This window comes from Bos grunniens, chromosome 10 (genome assembly GCF_055505025.1).
Source record: "Bos grunniens cultivar Pamir isolate PY7600 chromosome 10, Bosgru_T2T1.0, whole genome shotgun sequence".
Lineage (NCBI taxonomy): Eukaryota > Metazoa > Chordata > Mammalia > Artiodactyla > Bovidae > Bos > Bos grunniens.
This window is the reverse complement of record NC_141174.1, coordinates 44,877,953-44,903,322: the sequence shown is the minus strand read 5'-3', so window position 1 is coordinate 44,903,322 and position 25,370 is coordinate 44,877,953. Positions and strand designations below refer to the sequence as shown.

Genomic DNA, 25,370 nt, shown 5'->3' with positions numbered 1-25,370 from the left:
TATCTCTTGGCTGCCTCACCTCATTCTCCTTTGCTAGTTTCTCCTCGTCTTCCTTACCTTTAAACAAGGAAGCATCCCTAGGACTTAAATTCTTTGGATAGCCTCTCTTCTATACTTACTCCCCAGGTGACTTCATATACTCACAACTCTTGGATTTGTATCTTCAATTTGGACCTCTCTCCCAAACTCCAGACATAAAAATTTCTACCTATGTAACATTTCTACTTGGATGGCTTACAGATATCTCAAACACATATATACTAACAGACTCTTAATTTTTTCCCCCCAGACCTACTACTCCCGCCATGTTTTTACCATTTAATAAACAGCAACTCAGTCAAATCTTGGAGTTAACTTGGACTTCTCTCACACTCTGCATCTGATCCATCAAACATTTGGCTCTATCTTTAAAACATCATGGACTTACCATCTCCACTGCTTCCACTTTGGTCTAAGTCATCATTATCTGTTTCCTGGTCTATTGCAATCCCCTCCTAACTGGGGCTCCTGTAGGCCCATATAGCCTGTAGTCTATTTTCAGCAAAGGTACCACAGGTACCTTATTCTTTTTAATTGAAGTTTTTATTGAGATATTTATAGATTCACATGCAGTTGCAAGAAGCGACACAGAGGGCTCCCTTGAATGTGTTGTCCAGTTTTTTCTGACAGTAATATATATATATTCATATTACTACATATATTACATATATATTATATATATTATACATACACATATATGTATTATACATATATACATACATGTATATATTATATACATATAATAACTTATATGTAGAGTACATCATGAGAAATGCTGGGCTGGAGGAAGCACAAGCTGGAATCAAGATTCCTGGGGAAAATATCAATAACCTCAGATATGCAGATGATACCACCCTCATGGCAGAAAGTGAAGAACTAAAGAGCCTCTTGATGAAAGTGAAAGAGGAGAGTGAAAAAGTTGGCTTAAAGCTCAACATTCAGAAAACTAAGATCATGGCATCTGGTCCCATCATTTCATGGGAAATAGATGGGGAAACAGTGGAAACTTCATGGCTGACTCTATTTTGGGGGGCTCCAAAGTCACTGCAGATGGTGATTGCCGCCATGAAATTAAAAGACACTTACTCCTTGGAAGGAAAGTTATGACCAACCTAGACAGCATATTAAAAAGCAGAGACATTACTTTGCCAACAAAGGTCCATCTAGTCAAGACTATGGTTTTTCCAGTGGTCATGTATGGATGTGAGGGTTGGACTGTGAAGAAAGCTGAGCGCCAAAGAATTGATGCTTTTGAACTGTGGTGTTAGAGAAGACTCTTGAGAGTCCCTTGGACTGCAAGGAGATCCAACCAGTCCATCCTAAAGGAGATCAGTCCTGGATGTTCATTGGTAGGACTGATGTTGAAGCTGAAACTCCAATACTTTGGCCACCTGATGCGAAGAGCTGACTCATTGGAAAAGACCCTGATGCTGGGAAAGATTGAGGACAGGAGGAGAAGGGGATGACAGAGGATGAGATGGTTGGATGGCATCACAGATTCAATGGACATGGGTTTAGGTGGACTCCAGGAGTTGGTGATGGACAGGGAGGCCTGGCATGTTGCAGTTCATGGGGTCGCAAAGAGTTGGACACAACTGAGCGACTGAACTGAACATTTTGCAAAGCTATAGTATATCACAATGAACATACTGACACTGACATGGTCCACTGATCTTAGTCTGATTTTCCAGTTTTACTTATATTTGTGTATATGTGTATAGTATGTTCCATACAATTTTATTATCTTTTAGGTTTGTGTGCCTACCACTACAGTCAAGATACTGAATAGTTTCAACATCACAAAGATTCCCCATGTTGTCCTTTTATAACCACACCCATCTCCTTCTCTAATTCTATCAAACAACATTTGATGCCCTCCATTTCTAAAATTAAGAAATGCCCTCCATTTCTAAAATTAAGTCATTTTAAAAAAGGTTATATACATAGAATCACACAATATGCAACCTTAGGGATCTGGCTTTTATCATTAAGCATAAATTCCTAAAGATTCATCCAAGATGCTCTGTATCAATAGTTCACTTTAAAAAGTTATATTCCATGGTACGTATTTTCTGCAGTTTAACCATTCAGATGTTGAAAGACAGTTCTTGACTATTACAAATAAAGTATCTATGAACATTTGTGTATAGGTTCTTGTGTGAATTGGCCGGATCCCATTAACTAATCAGAGTAAAAACCAAATGGATTTCCAATGATCCACACAGCTGTACAACATCCCAGCTCCCCCAACCCAAGTCCCAACACATCTCCAATCATTCTTCACTTTGTTCACAGCACTTGAGCAACATTTATCTTCTTGTTCTTCCTCCGACAAACCAGGCGTACTCCTGACTGAGGGCTTTTCCACTTGATGTTCCTTCTACCTGGAAAAATCTTCCTTAAAACGGCTAAATGACGTGTTGTTTCACTTCTTTAAGATCTTTGCTTAACAAGCAACAAAAGTTTACTGTATTGCACAGGAACTATAGTCAGTATCCTGTAATAACCTATAATGGAAAATAATATATGTGCATATGTGTAACTGATTCACCTTGCTGTGTACCTGAAACACTGTAAGTCAACTATACTTCAATAAAATAAATATATTAAGAAAAAAATCTCTGCTTAAATATCAACTGATTTGAGAGGCGTTCTCTGTCCACTACATATAAAATAACAACTCCAACAGGCTCATCCACTACTGTACTAGGCATTCTCTACTTTCTTACCCTATATTTCTCTCTATATTATCTAACATGCTATGTATTATCTATATCTTGTCACTAAAACCTAAACTATATTCCATCAAGGACTTTGCTTTGTTTAGTGCTACATCAAGAATACATCATGGCACAGGCCAAAACTAAAAAATAACAAACATATCTAATCTTAAGACTAAGGGTAAACTTACGAAAGTCACGTTAAGTCAACCTGGAGTCGTTCAGGATTACTGAAACACTAACCTTTTACCTTTAAAGCTTTGTTCAGGATGTTTCTTCCTAGATCAAATATAAGTTAAGAAGTTGCTTAAGAAATAAATCAAGGCTTATTTACTAAGAAGCAAATAAATTAAGCTAAAAATTAATAGGAAAATTAACATTTGATTGGGCTAACTCTGTATTTTTAGCTTTTTTTCCTTCAAAATTTGCCTTTTTCAAAATAAAAATACTAATACCTACAAGCATAGCCAAAACAAAAAAGAATGACAATACCAAGTACTGTTAAGAATGACAATATCAAATACTGGCAAGGATGTGGAGCAAGTGATATGCATCATTTGCTAACAGAATGCAAATTGAGTCAACCAGTTTAGAATACCCATACCACAGTGGTGTAGCAATTGCCAGTCCCATAATTCCACTCTTTCCAAAAACCATATATAAGAAATTAGTATCCTCTGCTCAGAGACACTGTGTTTAGCTAGCATAGCTCTCTCTCTAATTACAGTAGGTATTAAATTCAGGTTTGTCTTTTTGTTTCAGGTACTGACTATTGGCTGGTAGTCTTATCCTTTTATGCTGAAGAAAATTTAATGACTACACATTTCTTTTTAACCAATAAAAGTATTTCAATGTTGATACATATTAGATAACAGTACTCAGGATCAAAATATTCTCTCTGGATACATATCTATTAGTCTTTTGAATTGAATATGGTTCATCAACCAAAACTTGTTAAGTTTCTGATTCAGTATGTTTTGGTTAAAAAAATTCAAATCAACATTCCTTTTTCATTCTTGTTTGGGCCTGGCTTCAAAAATAACCTGGAAACAATTTTAAAATAAGCTATCTCTAACATTTAAAGCATCTAAATCTGTCCTATTTAGTGTCAGCCCTGAGTTTCAACTCGGCTGGTTTGAGGAACATTCCCTTTGATGGAGAAGGCTGGAGTAAAGAAAGTCCTCTATTCCTGGCATTTGCTAAAGCACAGGAATATCTGTCAGGAATACTGTGCAGCAGATTCCTCAACTGCAAGAGTTTAAAAGTCTCACAGGTCATTTCCTTTTTATGAGCTTATGATTCTAGATAAGAGTATAACCAAAAAATGTACTTTGGACACCACTGTGTCCAAAATACTATGCATACCATATTTACCTTCTAAAAAATAAAAACCATTTTATTTTAGGTGTATATAACATATATTACTTTTGTAGTAAATAAGACATTTTTTAAAGGAAATAACTGGATGTTACATCTTTCTGTTCTGTTCACTGCCTCTTTTATACCATGAAGCATAAAAGGCAGGGTGTTAAATAATGATTTTTGTGGCATTCATAGGATGCTACAGTTGACCTAGATGTGGGTACATCTGAGTGAGGAAGTTGCTCAGCACACACAAGTTTGAGAAAATGGTAGTTGATTATTCTATGTAAAAGTTCCATGGAAACTTACCAACCTTCACTAAGTATGAGATTAGTTAAGCAGCTCTTTCTTGCCATTGTAACTGATGTTATCTTGATTTTTTTTTTAAATGAGGTCTATAGACCCACCCTAAAAGCACAAGGAAAGAATATAAAGTCTGGAGACTGAGGGCAGTCCAGAAAAACTTGTTAGGGCCAGAACAAAAAAGAGATTTAACTGGAAGCAGGTTATCCAGTGTGACCTTAAGGGCAAAAGCAACCAGGTCATTTCTGTGACTATTAGGAGAAATACTTCATAGGTTATTCATACCACTTCAAAAACAATCTTTCAACAAGACTCTACTGAGAGACCTTGTGGCTCCTATGGGAGCACCCCACTTCCTTTTCTGGTTCAAAGTAGCCAAGCCAGCTCCCAGTTGTAGCCCACCTCCTCTCTATCTATTCTTGGTGTAGTTGCAGCATCAGAGATCCAAGGCAAGGTCAGAGAGGAACCCACTCTATTTGGATGAATGCCACATCAACCACGCCCTTAGCAAACCCAGTTTATAAGTACCAAATATTTTTCAGTCTTCCTTTTGGTTTGTTTAATAGACTGGGTAAACGAGGAAATGTTCAAGCTTTTCTAAAAGTTACTGCAAACTCAAAAAAACCTTAAAATAGAAATGACATCATAAACAAGTCTCTCAGGGTATTAAGGTTACAGAGCTCTTAATCTCTGTTGGTTAACCTAAAGGATCCTTCTATCAGTCACACTGCAGACAAAACCAAATATGAGGTGACTTGCAGGAAAAGCTTATCAGTGCTTAGCCATCAGTCAAAATACTGCATTCACTCCAAGTATACAATGGAGAGACTGAGAGTTCTCTCTCTCTCTCCCAAGGGAAGTATTGCTATGACTCATTCTTCCTCTTGCAAAAATTTTCTTAATACACCAAGTTAGTAAGCAATGAACTACATACTAAATCCTAAAATAAACTAGGCTAGATCTAAAAGAAATCATGCTGAGATCAAGCTGAGTTTTATGCAGTGAGCAAAAGGTGAACAGCAACATCTTTCCTCAGTCTCACCCTTTTGAATTTCCTGGGCTTCAGACCAGATTTTTTCCTTCATTCTGAAAAACTCCTTTTCAGCCTTACCAATTTCCCCATCTTCAAATCAGTAAATGTATTTGTATACATTTATTAAGTGCCAATTACATTTAATGTGCTGTCCAGGAGAAGGCATACACTGGACGTAAGCGGGTAGGATATAGGGAGAGGAAAAGGACCATGAAAATGAAAGGAAAAGAATTTCAGATAAATTCTCTCTCCCCATTTTATGTTTCTCAAACTGGAATTTTTAAAAATTAATTTATTTATTTGAATTGGAGGCTAATTACTTTACAATATTGTGGTAGTTTCTGCCATACATTGACATGAATCAGTCACGGGTGTACATGTGTCCCCCATCCCCCTCCCCATCCCATCCCTCTGGGTTGTCCCAGTGCACTGGCTTTGAGTGCCCGGCTTCATGCATTGAACTTGGACTGGTCATCTATTTCACATATGGTAATATACATGTTTGAATACTGTTCTCAAATCATTCCACCCTTGCCTTCTCCCACACAGTTCAAAAGTCTGTTCTTTACATCGGTGTCTCTTGTGCTATCTCACATATAGGGTCTTCATTACCATCTTTCTAAATTACATATATATGTGTTAATATACTGTATCAGTGTTTTTCTTTCTGACTTATTACTTCACTCTAATAGGCTCCAGTTTCATCCACTTCAGTAGAACTGATTCAAATGCGTTCTTCTTAATAGTTGAGTAATATTCCATTGTAAATATGTACCAAAGCTTTCTTATCCATTCGTCTGCGGATGGACATCTAGGTTGCTTCCATGTCCTAGCTATTATAAACAGTGGTGCAATGAACATTGGGATGCACATGTTTCTTTCAATTCTGGTTTCTTTGGTTTGTATGTTCAGCAGTGGGGCTGCTGGGTCGTATGGCAGTTCGATTTCCAGTTTTTTAAGGAATCGCCACACTGTTCTGCATAGTGGCTGTACTGGCTTACATACCCATCAACAGTGTAAGAGGGTTCCCTTTTCTCCACACCCTCTCCAGCATTTATTGTTTGTAGACTTTTTGATAGCAGCCATTCTGACTGGCATGAGATAGTACCTCATTGTGGCTTCGATTTGCATTTCTCTGATGAGTGATGTTGAGCATCTTTTCATGTGTTTGTTAGCCATCTGTATGTCTTCTTTGGAGAAATGTCTGTTTAGTTCTTCAGCCCATTTTTTGATTGGGTCATTTATTTTTCTGATATTGAGCTCCATGAGCTGCTTGTATATCAAACTGGATTTTTTTTTTAATTTTATTATTGGAGTATAATTGCTTTACAATGTAGTGTCAGTTTTTGCTGTACAACAAAGTGAATCAGCGATATGTATACATATATCTCCTCCCTCTTGAGCCTCCCTCCCACCCCACCCCACATCCCACCTTGCTAGGTCATCATAGAGCACCGAGTTGAGCTCCCTGTGCTATATAGCATCTTCCCACTAGCTAGCTATCTTACACATGGTAGTGTATATATGTCAGTGATAATCTCCAAATTTGCCCTACCCTTTCCTTCCCCTGCTGTGTCCACATGTCTTTTCTTCACCTCTGCATCTCCATTCCTGCCCTGCTAATAAGTTCATCTGAACCATTTTTCTAGATTCCATGTATATGCATTAATATATAATATTTGTCAAAATGAAATCTAAAGATCATAAGAATCAAAGACATGGCAAAAACAGGGCAAAAACATGGCAAAGACAGGGCAAAAATTTACTGATAAATGCAGATTCAAACTCAACACTGCAAAGTTTTCTTCAGATACACTGCTGAGCTCTCTCAATATGCCAATGTGGTGACCAGCAAGTGGGGCACACAATGAAAGTAAATTTGATTCTCCCTCAGACCCTCTCTTGCCACTTTCCATCCTAAGAGTACAGCCCAGGTGGTACATTAGATGAATCCATCACTGGGATGTCTCTTCACTGCTCCTTCTCCACTCCCTTTTAACATCCACAGGTATGTACAACCTTATCCTACAGCAATGCTATGTATCAATAATTGTACCACAGAAAAGGATTAAGAAGTACATCATTCACTGTTTAACTGAAAATGTGTTTCTATAGAAAAACAAACTTCTGAATGAGGAAACTATCCTGGGAGAAATCCACTGTTCTCAACAAAATGTGACTATATGAAGATGTACATAAGTGTTGCTAGCAATACTTGCAGACCTGCTGACTAACATTTTTAATAAGGTATCAAAATACTTTGTGTGAAAGCTGTCTCAGCATTTGCGAGACTTAAAAAAGTGAAGGTTTTGGTAAAACATGGGACGAAGTGCTCTAAGGAATTATTAGAACTAATCTAAGCCATCAAAAAAGCTTAAAAAGCAAGAGAGTTCCAGAAAAACATCTATTTATGCTTTATTGACTATGCCAAAGCCTTTTACTGTGTGGATCACAATAAACTGTAGAAAATTCTGAAAGAGATGGGAATACCAGACAACCTTACTTGCCTCTTGAGAAACCTATATGCAGGTCAGGAAACAACAGTTCGAACTGGACATGGAACAACAGAATGGTTCCAAATAGGAAAAGGAGTATGTCAAGGCTGTATATTGTCACCCTGCTTCTTTAACGTATATGCAGAGTACATCATGAGAAACACTGGGCTGGAAGAAGCACAGCTGGAATCAAGATTGCCGGGAGAAATATCAATAACCTCAGATATGCAGATGACATCACCCTTATGGCAGAAAGTGAAGAGGAACTAAAGAGCCTCTTGATGAAAGTGAAAGTGGAGAAGGAAAAGTTGGCTTAAAGCTCAACATTCAGAAAACGAAGATCATGGCATCTGGTCCCATCACTTCATAGGAAATAAATGGGGAAACAGTGTCAGACTTTATTTTGGGGGGCTCCAAAATCACTGCAGATGGTGACTGCAGCCATGAAATTAAAAGACACTTACTCCTTGGAAGGAAAGTTAGACAGCATATTCAAAAGCAGAGACATTACTTTGCCAGCAAAGGTCCGTCTGGTCAAGGCTATGGTTTTTCCTGTGGTCATGTATGGATGTGAGAGTTGGACTGTGAAGAAAGCTGAACGCCGAAGAATTGATGCTTTTGAACTGTGGTGTTGGAGAAGACTCTTGAGAGTCCCTTGGACTGCAAGGAGATCCAACCAGTCCATTTTGAAGGAGATCAGCCCTGGGATTTCTTTGGAAGGAATGATGCTAAGGCTGAAACTCCAGTGCTCTGGCCACCTCATGTGAAGAGTTGACTCATTGGAAAAGACTCTGATGCTGGGAAGGATTGGGGGCAGGAGGAGAAGGGGATGAAAGAGGATGAGATGGCTGGATGGCATCACTGACTCGATGGATGTGAGTTTGAGTGAACTCTGGGAGTTGGTGATGGACAGGGAGGCCTGGCGTGCTGCAATTCATGGGGTCGCAAAGAGTCAGACATGACTGAGCAACTGAACTGAACTGAAGCCATCACAATAAGCCCATATCCATAACATACACACAGAATACAGCTACTATTGTTATCTGTGTTGTGATACTTGTATCTGTAATTACAAAATAATGCACAATCTTGCCCCAAATGTCAACTAGTACAGGTGATATATCTGCTAGTGTTTTAATCCTTCCAGACCAGATTTTGTTTTGAACCAACAATCTCTAATAAAATTCATCCTTTCTACTAAAATTCTACCTTCCCCCACCTTTTTTGGAGGGTAAGTCTGGTTGTATTGTAATGAGGAAAATATAGCAAGTTTTAAAAGTTTAATAGGAAAACTTTTCAGTCTTAAAAATAAGTGAAAAGAAAGTTCTCAGTTTTAGCTAGACTATAACTCAAGTCCCCTTTCTTTCCTAGAATGAGGAAAATTTTATTTCTAAACTGCCTGATGAAAACTTCTGAGTCTTTCCTGAAGACACAACAGACTATGACAAACTGAAATATTGGGTTAGCAAAAAAGTTCCTTGGGTTTTTAAGTAAAAATAAAAGACACATTTTTCATTTTCGCCAAAAACCTCATTGAACAGCATATTCACCATTTTGTATCACTACCTTCTGTCATTTTTCAAGGAACTTCATAATTCCATCTTTCTAAAACATTTTATCTTTTTGAGCAAAGAAGTGTTCCAGGTACTTTTTACAATCTTCCAGAGAATTGAATTTTTTTCCACTTAGAGAACATGGTAAAGACCAAAATAAATGGACTCTGAAGGTTCAACGTCTGGTGAACAGAACAAACGAATCAGAACTTCCCAGCCAATAGTGTTTGTAATAGTGTTTGCCTAGCCATCAAAGAAACATGCAATCTTGCGTTATCTTGACAGAAGACTTTGGGTTTTCTGTTGACTAATTCTGGACACTTCTCATTGAGTGCTGCTTTCAGTTGGTCTAACTGGGAGCAGTACTTGTTGGAATGAATCATTTGGTTTTTCAGAAGGAGCTCCTAATAGAGGACTCCCTTCCAGTTCCACCATGTACACAATATCAACTTCTTTAGATAAAGACCGATCTTTGGTGTGGTTGGTGGTGGTTCACTGCACTTCCCCACATTGTACAGTGTCCAGTTTTCATCGCCATCACAATTTGTTTTAAAAACAGAACACTCTCATTATGTTTTAGAGAATCACATGCAGAAACACAATCAAGGTTTTTCACTTAACTTACGTGAAAACCATTAACATAACCACCGATAAACATAACCAAGCTGGTGCACATGATTCTCAATGCTTGATTTGGATGATTTGAGTATGTTGGCTGTCTCCCACATGGTATAATGCTGACTGTTCTATTTGATCACTATCAGTGTCAACTGACTGGAGCACTGTTCAGTGAGAAATTTCCACCATGAAACTTTGCAAACCACTTTTGACATGTTCAATCATAGTACTTTCTCCATATGCTGCACAAATCTTTTTTCACATTTCAATTGTGTTTTTACCTTTCTTGAAATAATATAGCATAATATGCTGAAAATGCTCTTTTCCTTCCACCTTCAATATTAAAATGGCTACATAAAAACTGACCTATTTTGTTTTGTTTTTTTTTTAATGCCACACTGATATAACAGCTGTCACAATACAATCTAACAAAACTGTCTTAAATGAAGTTAAAGACAACCGAGCACAACTAGAGCCATGGTATGGAAAAAAATAAGCAAACTTTTTGGCCAACCCAATACTTAATAGAATTCACTTATCCCTCAAGGAGAAAAAAACAAACACAAACCAAAAAATACAGAAAGTAATCCAGAATTCTTGGGGAGAGAAAAGCTTAGCATTTAGTTCCAAACATTGGGGGTCAGTAGATCCATGGACGTAAGGGCTCTGTGACTTTGAGCAAGTTACTTCCCTTCTCAGTTTTTCAGGCTAGATGAGGAATAACCAAGATATGTCTTAGTTCTGACAATAGACTCCTCCAGGTCCAGACACAGCAAATCAAACAGCCTTCTCCCAGTCAGCGTAAACTCTCCTCAGTCTTCAGGCAGCCACTACCAACAGATGAGAAGTGGGAAAGGGATGAAGCCTATTAACTTCATTCCCAACTCCAATGTCCTCAGGTCTCTTCTAGCTCTAATGTCTGTGATCTTAAAGAAATACTAACCAAACTTGAGGGAAAAAATAGTAACTTGCCCTTATCGCTGTCAGGATGAACAATGTATAAGCAGAAAGGGAAAATATGAGTGCTGAATCATGCTGCTGCTGCTGCTAAGTCGCTTCAGTCGTGTCCGATTCTGTGAGACCCCATAGACGGCAGCCCACCAGCTCTGCCGTCCCTGGGATTCTCCAGGCAAGAACACTGGAGTGGGTTGCCATTTCCTTCTCCAATGCATGAAAGTGAAAAGTCAAGGTGAAGTCACTCAGTCATGTCCGACTCTTGGCGATCCCATGGACTGCGGCCCACCAGGCTCCTCCGTCCATGGGATTTTCCAGGCAAGAGTACTGGAGTGAGGTGCCATTGCCTTCTCTGAATCATGCTAGGTAAGCTCAAAAACCACAAAGTGAAACACTTTAGGAAAGCGACTTGGAAAACAAGAACAGATTAAACAACAAAAAAAGTAAATAATGAAGTCAAACATGGGCCTATGTTGTTATGCACTAGAGAAGAAGTTAAAGTGGAATGACCATATTAATAAATGCTTTCTTGGAAAGTTGCCAAATAAAGCAAATTTCTACAGATCATTTCCTATTTTTCCAAAATAAAATTAGAAATGGTTCTATGAAAATATGAATTCCCAATACATAATAAATCATAAGAATGAATGCAAAAGAATTTTAGTCACAAAATTAAATACAAATTTTATTAATATAGTAAAAATGCTGAAGTATAAAGCAGCATATGCACTTCTGCCTTGTTACTTCATTTTTTCTTTTAAAAATAAATTTACAAGTAACTTCTGTCTCTATTTCAATTAAAATTTAAAACCAAGACACTCAAAAATAGGACAGTACTAGAAGATATTAGGGAAAAGACTTTAGAACAAGGAAAATAGATTGGGAAAACAGATTTAGAATCTAGGAAAGAGGTGTTTGGGAAACAGGCTTCATAAATGCTTTAGTTTCAGAAGGTGATAGTCAAAGAAATTTTAGATTGAGTGACTCAATTAACCCCATTAATTCATCCATGTCCATTCCTCAAATCTGGCACTTTTCTCTATTACCACAAAAAATACTAATGGTAAACAAATGATCCTTATGGTCTTTCTAAAAGTCTAGGATCACTCAAGTTTTAAAAATAAGGGCCTTGGAACCAACTCTGGAAGGGCTCATAAGAACCAGAGACAAATTAGAGAACTAAAGAAACAGGGAGAGTGTGCACTAGATCTCCAGCGGACCCTTTTGAGTTCTGTATCACGCACATGTAATTTTTAATTTAAATAACAAATAAATCATTCATTTTACTTTGCAGTTGTGTATGAAAAACAGTGACAAATATTGCCTCTGAGTTTATGCATGCCATAACAAAAAGTTTCATTAAAGAGTGTGGCAGATTCATGTTGATATATGGCAAAACCAGTACAATATTGTACAGCTAAAAAATAAAATAAAATAAATTAAAAAAAAAAGAGTACTGTTAAAAGAATTTCAGAACATTAAGGGGAAAATCTAACAATTTATGAGACCAATAGCAAAAATCATTTAAAGAGATATATAATTATCAATTCTCCAAAGCTCCAGAAGCTTGGGACCAAAGGCCTTATATAATTAAAACTCAAACTGGGAAGGGGCCAGTTTTGGGGTGTTTTTCTCTAAGGAAACATCAAGAGGAATCACTTTAGCTTTCCCAAAGTTCTGTGCAGGCCTTTAAAGATTTCTGTTTCTGGACTCTGCCTCATCCCAGGAATGGTTCCAGTACCTAGGAAAATTTCTGGAGTCTCATAAAGAGAGGAAGTGAAAACAATGCTTTACCAAGCCCTCTTTCCTAGGGACAAATGAACTCCTTGCCTGACGTAAGCTTTTGCTTTCCTGCTCTAACGATCTTGATCATAGTCACCCAACTACGCTTCCTCAAACAGTGCTTCTACATTACACTTGTTTGCTTAGAATTCATTTTTATTTGTTAATGGTTTGTATTTTGACAGTTTCTTGGGTGATTTTCCTAAAACTCCACCTTTCTACTTTTTAACTAAGGATTATTAGGAATCTTCAGGTCTAATCAAGCTGGCTCAAGGTCACACAAATATCCTAAAGTTCACCTTTACATCTGTGGCTCATTTGTTGCCCCAAATGGACTGCACTTCTCTTCAATAATCCTCCCTACCCCAGTGCCAAATTTCACTTCTCCATCCTATCCAAATTTGCATACCCTTCAAAGATTAGCTCAAGTCCATCTTCCTCAAAGCCTTTCCTAGCTCCTCCCAGGCTACGTGGCCTCTTTTCCACCCTGAAGGTTAACAACGCTCAAGATGCACCACCCCATTTAGCCCCAGCACTTTCATTAACTCAGGTGTCTGGTGCCCTGTCTGCTATGAATGCATGCTCCCCTTGGACTGTGCCTTACTCCTACATGGTGAAGTATTTCATACCTAACATTGGAGAAGTAGCACACGTGTGACTTTTAGGGACACCACTCATTTTACCCTAATCAATTTCAGGAGACCAGGGACACACCAAGCTTTGCCATAGCAATTAATTTTCAGACTAACATAGAGAAGCAGTTATGTTTGGAGAGGCACATGCCTATAATTTACATAACATGTCCTAATGTCTCAAAGGGTAGGAATTAGGGTATAATTCTCAACAGGTGAAGAACACCTAACAGCAAAGAATGAGTTCCCTCACTTAATGCCAAAAGGAGCCATTCTTCAAGAAAACAGCACTATCCCAACACTTTGACTTTGTGTCCCAAGCATAGAGAACAACACCGTTGATGAGATACTATGGTATCCCAAGTGAATAACTGAAGCAATGATCAACAGATGGAGACACGTAAGTAACCACTTGGCAACCAGGAGCAAGATCACACAGCCCACCACAAGTGATCTCAGGAACAGAAAGGGAGAAGGCCAAGATGACTATCCTCCTATAGACTAAAGACAGCACTCAATATTTTTTGAGAAGAGAAAGTTATTTGCTGTTACTGAATTGTACACTTAAAGTGGATAAACTTTATGATACATAAATTATGCTTCAGTAAAACTGTTTAAAAATCTTTGGGGTGACTTGAGCTGGCGTACTTGCTTGTGGTGAAGCATCTCACAGTCCCGTAAGGAGAGGGTACCACGGGTTTTTATTGGAATTTCAAGACAGAAGGCACAAAACCTCTGGTGCAAAAGCCGAAAATTTTCATCATATTACGATAGTAGAGCTTCCAATAATAATAAAAAGTATCAAAATATAGTCTTTGAGAAATACATATACATACAATAAAAACCAAACCATATAAAACTAATGAAATAGAACTGTGCCCCTAGTGGGGATAGTTCAGGAGAAAGGAGAAATGGAAGGGGTGGGGTGGAAAGAAAAACTAATATTTAAGACTGTTGATAGTTGGAAAAAAGCGGAAGTGATGAAAGAAAGGAAATCTTAGAAATCATTGCTATTGGTCAAGATGCTTGGTTTACTGTCCCCAAGGTCATAATGTCCACCTTGGCATACGTTCTTTTAGTAAGGGCTAGGGACATTTTTCCTTTAACAGCAAACAAAGGAAATCAAGAAAGCCACATAGAAAGGAGTAAAGGCCACTTAATTTAATGCAGAGAAGGGGAGGAGGTTACTAAGAGCTTAGTATAAGACCCAAAACAGGAGTTTAGGATAATATTCAAATGGACACTTGATGCCAACTATAAACTAAAATTTTTAAGTATTAGAATAAGACTGTCTATATCTTTCTTACATCTTAGTAACAAATTTCTTTCATTAATCTGAGTTCTCAGATTAACAAAGAGGCCATATGTCATACTCCAACATAATGAAGAGAAAAATAAAGGAATGATTTTTATTTGCATACCTGTTATGTGTCAGCTACTTTAGCAAATACATCTCCTCATGGCAAAATATTTAAAATATTGCTATCCCCATTTCATAGATGATGAAACTGAGGCTCAGGATAAAGAGCCTGCCCAAGGATACATAACTTCCTTCTCAACAATGGATGTGAGATTTGAACCTGACCCTAAAATCCGTTTTTTACACTCTATCATGCTGCCTCTATAAAATACTTTCTACCAGTTTTTACTTTTATGATACTACACACCACATACTAACAGAACCAAGTTGCTGAAATGGCAGTAATTGGCAAAAGAAGCCACAGCTGAAGGCAAGAGAAGGAAAAACCATAAAAAAACACAGAAGTGTGGGGCAATGTAATATAACTACCTCCAAACTGCCAACAACCTCAGAAGGCAAATCAGCAGCACAAAATAATACCTGATGCACAAGGGTATGCATGTTCAGCTGAACACAATGAACTCTGAATTCTACATCCTCCAAATCATCCTAAAAGAATTTAAGACCAGGAAGAGCTTTATAATGCATTTTACCAAAAATGACATTTAAAATAGATTTTTAAAAAGAACTTAGTCTTCTTACAGACAGTTCTCTTTGCAAACTTGGGCAAGCTAGGGAGTGACCTTTTGTCTCTGTTTTCTCATCTGTAAAATGAGAATAACAACAGTACCTATCTCAGGCAGCTGATATATTAATTCATCAAATGAATACATCTAAATCAAAACAGTTCTTGACATAGAGCAGATGTTTGATAAATTTTGGCTAATAAAGTCATTATCTTCAAAGTTCATTTTAAAGGAATAGCTTCATTGGTTCATGCTAGGTAAATGAGATATCATATTGAGATCCATATAATCCAAGTGATTAATTGAAAATTCTGGGTGAGAGCAATGAAGACTGAAAAAAGATTATAAAAAAGTGAGAGATGACAAATGTACAAAGAAAGCAGCACAAGAGAGATGTTAAGTCACCACTTTGCCTACACTTCTATCAACATTTATCTCATAATATAATCAGTTGCTTAATATCTATTTTCTTCATAGGCCAAGAGTCTTTTAAGGGCAGGCATTTATTTTTATATTATCAGCTCAGTACAGGGCTTGCAGCATAGCAGATACTAAATGTATAACAAAATTAGAAGGGAGTGGGACTCAGTAAGATTTGAGATCTATGATGGGAGGACCTGATTTTAACAGTCCAAATAGGACTGGGGGCAGAGTCAGTAAAAACTTATTATCGCTTTTTATTTAATTGATTATCAATATTCTATTCCTTCTGAACTAGGAAATACATTTCAAAAATGTTTAAAAAATAGTTGATTTGCTCTAAAATGAGAAATCTTTCAAATGATGATAAAACAAACTTTGGTAATTTATTTTTAATATTAAAAATATTGCTCTGATTTGCCTGTTATGCCCCAAAGTTAATTCTAATGGTCAGAAAGTGGAAAGTGAAGTTGCTCAGTCGTGTCCGACTCTGCAACCCCATGGACTGTAGCCTACCAGGTTCCTCCGTCCATTGGATTTTCCAGGCCAGAAGTCATAGCAATAAACTGATGCTAAAGAGACACACCTACTTTTTAGCTGTCAATCTGCCAGATGCAGTGCAGATACAAAAACACAATGACCTCTGGTACCAAAGTAAGCAGGGCTGGGGATGACCAACCCTAAACCACCTTGTCTGAGACTTCCCTTACCTCAGGCCTTTTGAAGCACACAGCCATAACAATGCCTCCTTCCTCACAGATGTTCAGTACAGGGAGTACCCCTAGCCTAAGAAAGATCAAATCCATCTTCAGGAATCTGAAAAGCTGGGAAACAAAACCTAAGTTGAGAGATCATATGTCGTCCAGTCTAGTCTGGAGGCAGCCTCATAGCAAGCCAAAGTCACAAATTAAGCTGAAGCTAAGGGGGAAGCAGAAGCCAAAGGAAAACAGAGAAAGTCAGGAGAGGATGGAGCAGGGCTGGGACATTTGCCACAGGTGTAAGATTTAAGAGGGCACCAAGAAACTCAGTTACAAAGACAGACGATATTTTAAAAAATCCAAATTACTGCTCTGGAATGGAGAGGAAGCACAGAAGCTGAAGAGAGCCCATGTAAACTGTTCAGAGGGAGGAGGACAGGAGCTTTCCAAGTGCCTGCTCTGGGTTCCAGCTGTAGTTCGGTGCAAGGAGCTCAGGCACCTTAACTGGGTAACACCCGCTATAACTCCCAGCCTTTCTGCCATAACTTCGAGTAAGCTAGCTTAAGCGGGTAGTGTTCTGAGACCTAAGAACCCTGATTAATAAACTATTTTGGGAAAATGAGACATGCACATAAAGCTTTTGTGTGTGTGTGTGTTGTTTTTTAAATTAAGGCAATATATAAATAACTGACAAAAGAATGGTACCAGCAATTAGTACTACAGAAGTTCAGAGATCACTGTGGGTGATCAGGGAAGGATCTTGTATCCAGATAGCAGGGCGGAGCTATATTTGAAGCTAGAAGATCAAAGTACATGTTAAAAAGGGATGGGAGGAGGATGAGAAGGGAGCCAGGGAAAGGAAAGGAAGAAACTTAAAAGGAAAGACATGATCCTCTGTATTACAGCAACGAAGTAAACATGGTTCCCTGCTCTTCTGCCTCCAGCCCTCAGATAACACTGCTCATTACACCTGAAATGTCCTTTCACCCTCTGCTCACGTTGAGACCCGTTCTTTCAGGGACTGGTTCAAACATTTCTTTGAAGAGGCTCCCCTAGTATCTGACTCAGAAGGAGTTATAAGCCAGAACTCCTATTTAGCAGTGGGAAAAGATAGACAAGAGGAAATGGCAGATGGGAAGGCTAACTAAGAAGCTGAATGCAGTGACGAGACCTGTACCCTGGTGGAGAGCAAATGATGTCTTAGAGGAGAACAGGAAGTGAGACTCTTTGACAAGGAGGACTAACAGGGGCTCAAAAGTGGCAAAGCTAAAGCAGGTGTAGCTGCACAGAGGGCTTGGTAGAGATAAAAATGTGTAAATCCACCAAGGTCCATTTCTGTGTATGGTTCTACCATCTTCTCTAAGATACTGTAGTTCTTTGGGACAAACAAATGGAGGGGGTTGACTTTTAAATAATCCTTTACTGATTTTTCCTAATCATAATAATCTTTCTTCCCTACTTCCCCACTCCCCCATCCCAACCACCCCTCCAATCCCACCTTCAAGCCAAGCCAAGTAGCCCAGAGGCCATTATGACAAAGTGGGGGGGGGGGGGAGGGAACAGTTCTTTAAGAATACTAACTTGGGTTAATAATCACCCACCATGAACAAAAATAAATCCTGGGTATATCAAATCTAAGCTAACTACAACAATCTTACATACAAGTCTATGAAAGTGAAAGTGAAATCACTCAGTCGCGTCAGACTCTTTGGAACCCCGTGGACTGTAGCCTACCAGGCTCCTCCATCCATGGGATTCTCCAGGCAAGAATACTGGAGTGGGTTGCCATTTCCTTCTCCAGGGGATCTTCCTGACCCAGGGATCGAACCCGGGTCTCCTGCATTGGAGGCAGACGCTTTAACCTCTGAGCCAATATATTGGTACATATTAAATAATACAAACATGACGATTGCTACTGATTTAACAGATTGATAGTTTCAGGAAGTGTTTTAACACCAGGAGAATATACTTGAAATAAACTCAACTTACCATCAGTTCTCATTCACTCTTGTCCACTCATGCCTCATTTCCTCCCAGCTTACCATATTTCTACCCGTTTTCTCACATGCGCTTCAGGAATTATGTTCACATGTGCATACTTGTAATGATATTAGTGCTTAGATGTGCCCAGATGTAAAACTGTCATTTTTAAAGAGTAATCTCCATGTATCAATTACCTTAGATTTTAAGTGTGTCTTGGTGTGTTTGTGTTCTTCCCTCAGACAGTAGGTGTGTTTGAGCACACATACCCGAGGGAGTGTCTCTCTCTACAGATCAAAAAGGGTGCATGTCTGTGGAGGAACCTAGCCTGTGGTACAATTCTCAAAGTGAATTATTAAAAGGGTGAAATAATAAATAGAAAACAAGCAAAAAGAGGAAAAACAAGAAAGAGTATAAGGGCAAAAGAAGTCTGTCACAAAAGATGATGTATTGTATGACATTTATATGAAATGTCCAGAACAGGCAAATTCATAGACAGAAAGTACAACAGTTGCTTATGGCTAGGGGGGTTGGGAGGAAGTGGGTAGTGACTACTAATGGGCATGGGGTTACTTTTTGATGTAATGAGAATGTTCTAAAATGAACTGTGGTGACGGTTACCCAACTCTATGAATATACTGAAATCCACTGTCTTTTACACTTTAAGTGAGTGAACTGTATGCTGTTGTTGTTCAGTTGCTGAGTCGTGTCTGACTCTTCTCAACCTCCTGGACTGCAGCACACCAGGCTTCCCTGTCCTTCACTATCTCCCGGAGTTTGCCCAAACTCATGTCCATTGAATTAGTGATGCCATCCAACCATCTCATCCTCTGTCGTCCCCTTCTTCTGCCTTCAATCTTCCCTATCTTCAGGTTCTTTTCCTATAAGTCGGCTCTTTCCATCACATGAACTGTATATGTGAATTATATTTCAATAAAGCTGTTACTGAACTGAACTGAACTGAAAGCTGTTATACATTAAATAGAAAAAGAATAAGGAAACCAAAGTTGTCCTGCATTTCCATGGAAGGGTAACTCTATTTTCGAAAATCTCAACTGTCTTCTACTTCAATTTCAATCAAGCTTTAGTTTCAAGGTTTCCCACTGCTAAGTCCCCTAGTGGTCTCATCTCCATCTCCAGCTTTATTTGTCTTTACTGACAAGGGTGACCCACATACAGAACACGGTGTCCACTGGTTACCACAGAAAAGGACATGTTCACTATGATTTCAACCATAAAAATATGTATGTGGATGAACAGAGCCTGGAAGGAAATGAGAAAAAACAAAATAGTTATATTAGAGTAATATGATTAAGGTGATGTTCTTTTTAAAATGTTACTGTGTTATCAGTCAATAAAATCTGATAATCTGATAACCAAGAAAAAAGAACCAACCTTAGAAATTGTTTCAAGACAAAGTCAGGAACTGTGTGTCAAAAAGGATTGGACTGAAGTAGTGTAGCAGAAAGATGAAAACTAAAATGCATGGGTTTTATATATATATGACTATGTGTATATATATGTGTCAGTCGCTCAGTTGTGTCTGACTCTTAGCGACCCGGTGGACTGTAGCCCACCAGGCTCCTCTATCCATGGGAATTTCCAGGCAAGAATAATGGAGTGAGTTGCCATTCCCTTCTCCAGGGGATCTTCCTGACCGAGGGACTGAACCTGGGTCTCCTGCATTGCAGGCAGATTCTTTACCATCTGAGCCACCAGGGAAGCCTTATATATGTGTGTGTGTGTGTGCGCACGTGCTAAACAAAGGCAGGTGCCTTCCTGCTTCCTTCCACATTAGAGAATATAGAAATTAACAGACCAATCATGTCACTTAAGCAGGGGAACTTACTGGTAAGAGTATCAAAACCCATTATGTGTACATGCAGATCCTCTAACTTTATAAAGGCTAAATTGGCTTTCCTCACCCTGAAAAGATGGCTGGCCTCAGGACCATTCCTTGACCCCACTGAATGCTTTCTATATTAAAACAATACTAAGCAGCCTTGGGGCTTCCCTGGTGGCTCAGAGGGTAAAGCGTCTGCCAGCAATGCGAGAGACCCAGTTCGATCCCTGGGTCAGGAAGATCCCCTGGAAGAGGATGGCAACCCATTCTAGTATTCTTGCCTGGCAAATCCCATGGACAGAGGAGCCCGGTGGGCTAAGTCCAGGGGATGGCAAAGAATCAGATACACTGAGCATGCAAAGCACTCAACATCCTTAATCATCAAAAAAGAAAGCAAATTAAAACTATAGTGAGGTACCATTTTATATCCTTTAGTATGACTAAAATAAAAAGGGCTGATGGCACTAAAATTTGGTGACATTAAAATTTGGCAACTAGAACTCACATAAACCACTCTGGAGACCTGTTTGGCAACTTTTTAATAAAATTAAACATACATCTTACCCTATGACTCAGTAAATCTACTCTTAGGAACTTCTAAAGAGAAATAAAACACTTATCCACACAAGACTCATAAAACGTTCATAACAACTTTATTCCTAACAACTCAAATCCAGAAATAGCCCAAATATCCATCAAGAGGAAATGAGATACACAAATTGGAGTATATTCATACAATGGAATACTATCCATCAGTAAAAGAGAAACCACTGATACTACCTACCACTGATACACACAACACTGACAAATCTCAGAAACATTCTGTTACCATTTATGTCAAGTCCAAGACTAGGCAAAACAAACCTATGGTGTCAGAAATAGGGAGTAAGAAAGTGGTGGCCTTTGGAGAATGTGTAAAGGAAATGGCTGGAAAGGGGCATGAGGGTACTTTCTATGGTGATAAAAATATGTTCTATCTCGTTAGTAGCAGTTACAACAGTGTATAAAATGGACAGAACTACTTGAACTATTGAAGATGTGTGCATTCTATGGAATGTGAATTATACCTCAGTTAAAAAAAAAAAAAGAAAAAATACAATGTAGTACTCTGCTTCAAGACAGAAGTTAATGATTTTGTTTCAAATGAAATTTTAGAATACCACACACATACATGTTCAATTACTTGCTATTCACCTCTCTATTCCTTCGTTATTGTAAACCACCTAGTGGGTTACGGATGCCTATAGGTATATAGATCAAAAGTATACGTGTTCATGTTCAGGTTTCATTAATGTCAAATCAACTTTGACTATTCACAAATTTCAATACATGCCTAATGGACTGTGAGAAGTTCGGTAAAAAAATTTTTTCTAATATGATTTTATAGTTGTCATTTTAGAGGGTCTGAAATAAAACTGAGAAAGGAAAAGGCAGCTAAATTGGATGTTAGCAAGGATGGGAGATAGTATTTTGGCAATTATTACAACCCAAAGAATAAGGCTCTCAACTACTTCAATCAAGACAGAGTCATGTATGTTTAAATTTAAGGACAACTGAAAAGCATGAAGAATAATTTGCCAGGTAATTTGATCTTTAAAAGATAACATATACTAAAGAACAGCAGCAGTGTACATCACAAACACCTAAAACTCACTGAGACCTTTTCTACTGTTATCACTGAGTTCTCTGTGCCTCTTTCCAGGTCTGTTTTCATCTTGACCACCTCTTACCCTCCACAGGACAGTGCTCAGATCTAACCGATTTTCATAAAGCCACCTCACTCCAGGTTCCAAATAAACTTTTGAAGTTGCACTCTATTCTATGTAGATATATTATAAATACATTCAAACAGTATAGAGAGTATATAGCCTAGGGGAATGCATATGATCATTTAGTGGAAAAAAGATGACTTCATTTGTTACCTACTCCCATGACTGTTGAAGATCTCTCCCTCTGAACTCCTACAGCATGTTTTTATTCCCTACAGACAAACTTACAGTGCTCTGAACTATAAACAAGTACACATGCCTAATCTCGGAGACAGCAGACTCTCAGACAAAAAAATATATATATATCTTCTATGTCTGTAGTCACCAGAAGCCTAAGACAGGGTCTTGTACAGGTGGGGGCAAAACACATGTTGAATCAGTGAATTACCGAATTAATATGAGTGAAAACGTGTGAGGGTGAAAGAGGAAGAGAGATGGGAAAAAAAGATCAGAGAATACAACAAAGAGAAAGGAGAAGGGAAGGAGCAAAAGAGAAAAAAGAAAGGGCAAAACCTTGGGAAGGAAATTATTTTTGTTAGAGAGAAGGATTATTATTATTTTTAATAATGAAAGAGGGTTGGAAAAAGCCATTGCTATGCATCTCATATCACAGCTATCAGCACTGGTCTTTAAACTGTCATTATAAACACCCTAAAACATCTCTCAGCCCTTCATATTCCAAGTGTCATTTCCCAATGCAACTACAGTATTCCCTATCTGACCAGAAGATACAAAGGCCCCACTTCAAAGCTACCAGACACTGGGTAATTTATGGTGAGAAGCGTCACTCTACCCCATTCAAGTCCTTTCTGTTGTGATGAATCTGTGTTTCATTTAAATAAACCAGGAGCTGAAATTTGAAAAATCTGATTAGAGGAATCTGAGCACTGTAACTGGATTTGACCTGTAAGTATTTAACTTTAGGTGAAGTTACTCATTGCAGAGTAATTTGACCTGGAAGATATACCACAAAACTTTGGAATTAGTCATAACAACACACACAAATTGAGCATTAGGTCAGTGACATCCTAAAGAACTATTTTTGTTCCTTTATACCTAGTACAAGGGCTCGGAATGACAGGTGTGCTCAATGTTCCCTGAATGAATAAAATGAATTTTTAAAGTCAGGTATTTAGGGCTGATAATCTTGGGGTCATCTGGCCGAACAACCTCATTTTAAAGATGAACAAACTAGAAATCCTGAGAGCTTTGAAAGCAAGCAAGCTAAACAAGCCAAAATATACTGCATCTGACATTTTCCCTTTTCCTTACTTTCCTAGAAATGTGTTAAGTGATTCTAAGTATTCTAATAAAATAACTTTGGCTCTTAAAGAAGTGAGAGGGTTAAAAAAAAAAAAAAGGTGCCAAAGGACTTCCCTGGTGATACAGTGGATGAGAGTCTGTCTCCCAAGGCAGGGGAAACAGGTGGGTAAGATTCCACAGGCGGTGTGTAACTAAGCCTGAGAGCCACAAATACTGAGCCGGTGTGCTGCAAAGTCGCTTGGCCTTTTAACCTGTGTCACCGAAATAAGAAGCCCTCGTACCCAAGGAAGAATAACAGACCCCCCCAGCCCCCGTTTGCCACAACTAGAGAAAGCCTGCCTGAGGCAATGAAGATCCAGAACAATCAAATAAATAAAACTTTTAAAAGGTGCCTAGGACTAGGAAGGAGAGACTAGCAAAGGTAAATGAGGTTAAAGAAAATTATTTTTCTAAGCCTAATATATTTTTGGACAGGCCAATTAATTAATCAATTTAATCTGAAAAATTAATCTGAAGGAATTCTCAGAAAAAAGAAACACGAAGTGCATGAAAATGTTACAAACCAAGGGAGACCGCACATAACTAGTTTAAATCTCCACAGGCTTATTTCCTGTTCAAGTACGACCTCCTGGGATTACGTTTTACTGCAATGTTCATTACCAGATGACTTTTGGTTTTAAGAGAAGCCAAGGGCAAGTTGGAAATGCGATTCTTAACTAAACATAAAAAACCCCCCAAACCAAACCAAACAAACAAAAAAAAACCCCTATGTCTGTTCTCACTTGTTTGTAATCAGGATGCAGGCTTGCAGAGGTAACACCCCAATTTCTGTAAGCAAAAATATAACGACCCAGTCACGTCCTCAAAACAAACCAACATACAAACTTCACAGCCGGATCCAGCTGTCCTGCATGGGAGCCAGGAACTTATTCTAACAGCAAATAGATCAAAAGGGGGAACGCAAGACAAGCCAGATTTCAATCAAAAAGGAAAGGGTGTGCCCTGCTTTTTTTTTTTTTTTCTTTCCAACTTTCACCAAGCAGAAATCTTTGAAGGAGTCTTGGTGAAAAAAAACCTTTAGACGCTAGTCCCCCGAGCTACACCCCGGCGAGGGGGAAGGGGCAGGCACCTCGAGCTCTCACGACAGCGGCCCGCGCGAGCTCCAGCCCGGCGGGGAAGGGGCCGGTCCCGAACCCCACGAGGCCGGGCCCCCGAGTGATTCATCAGCAACTCGGGGTTCGCGCGCCTCCACCGCGGGCGACGCCCCAACACGTCCCACGGCTGCTACCCCGGCCCGTCAGCTCTGAAGCAACCCCCAGCGTCCCCTCGCTCCCCGAGTGGTATCGGTAGGGAAGGAGATCGCAAGCCGGGCGGCTGGAAAGCAGCAACCTCTCCCGCCTCAGCCACCATGGCCGGTGCGACTCCCTGCCCGCGCCCGCAGACGGCCTTCCTGGAAAGCACCGGACTGGGCTTACCTGACTGGCGTCCGCTGCGGCAACCGACCTCCTTCACAAACCTGCGGGGACTGCCTGCCGCTCGGTTCCCAGTACCCGCCCGTCCGCCGGCGTCCGCCTCCCAGGGAGTGGTCGGATCCACCCGCCGGCGTTCCCCCAACTCGACGGCGCTGGTTCCCACTCCGCCCCCAGACGCGCGTGCGCACTCCCAGATCGAGGAGGCATCCTGGGAGTTGTAGTCCGAGCGAGGAGGGCGCGACTCGGCGAAACCCTGGTATTTTCTTTTTGGTGGACGTTGAAAGAGGCTGTGAATACCAAGACTTAACACCAGCCCGAGGAAACGTCCTCTGCTCGTGGAATTATCTACCTTGGACCCTTTGAGAGCTATAAACAGAAGCTAACGGCTCATTAGTATAGATTTCCTTTTTTACTTTGACTTTTAGTCAAGAGGGACTCACGGCAGGAC

General features: G+C 39.2%; 1 protein-coding gene across 1 annotated transcript in view; it reads right to left on the bottom strand.

The window, feature by feature from the left end:
- The window catches only part of TMOD3 (tropomodulin 3), an 88,728-nt gene extending 63,690 nt beyond the window's left edge, over positions 1-25,038 (bottom strand). The window contains exon 1 of the mRNA XM_086320952.1: positions 24,926-25,038. The gene's annotated coding sequence lies outside the window, so the exon portion shown is untranslated. The remainder of the gene's footprint in view (positions 1-24,925) is intronic.
- Between the last annotated feature and the right edge of the window lie 332 nt (positions 25,039-25,370).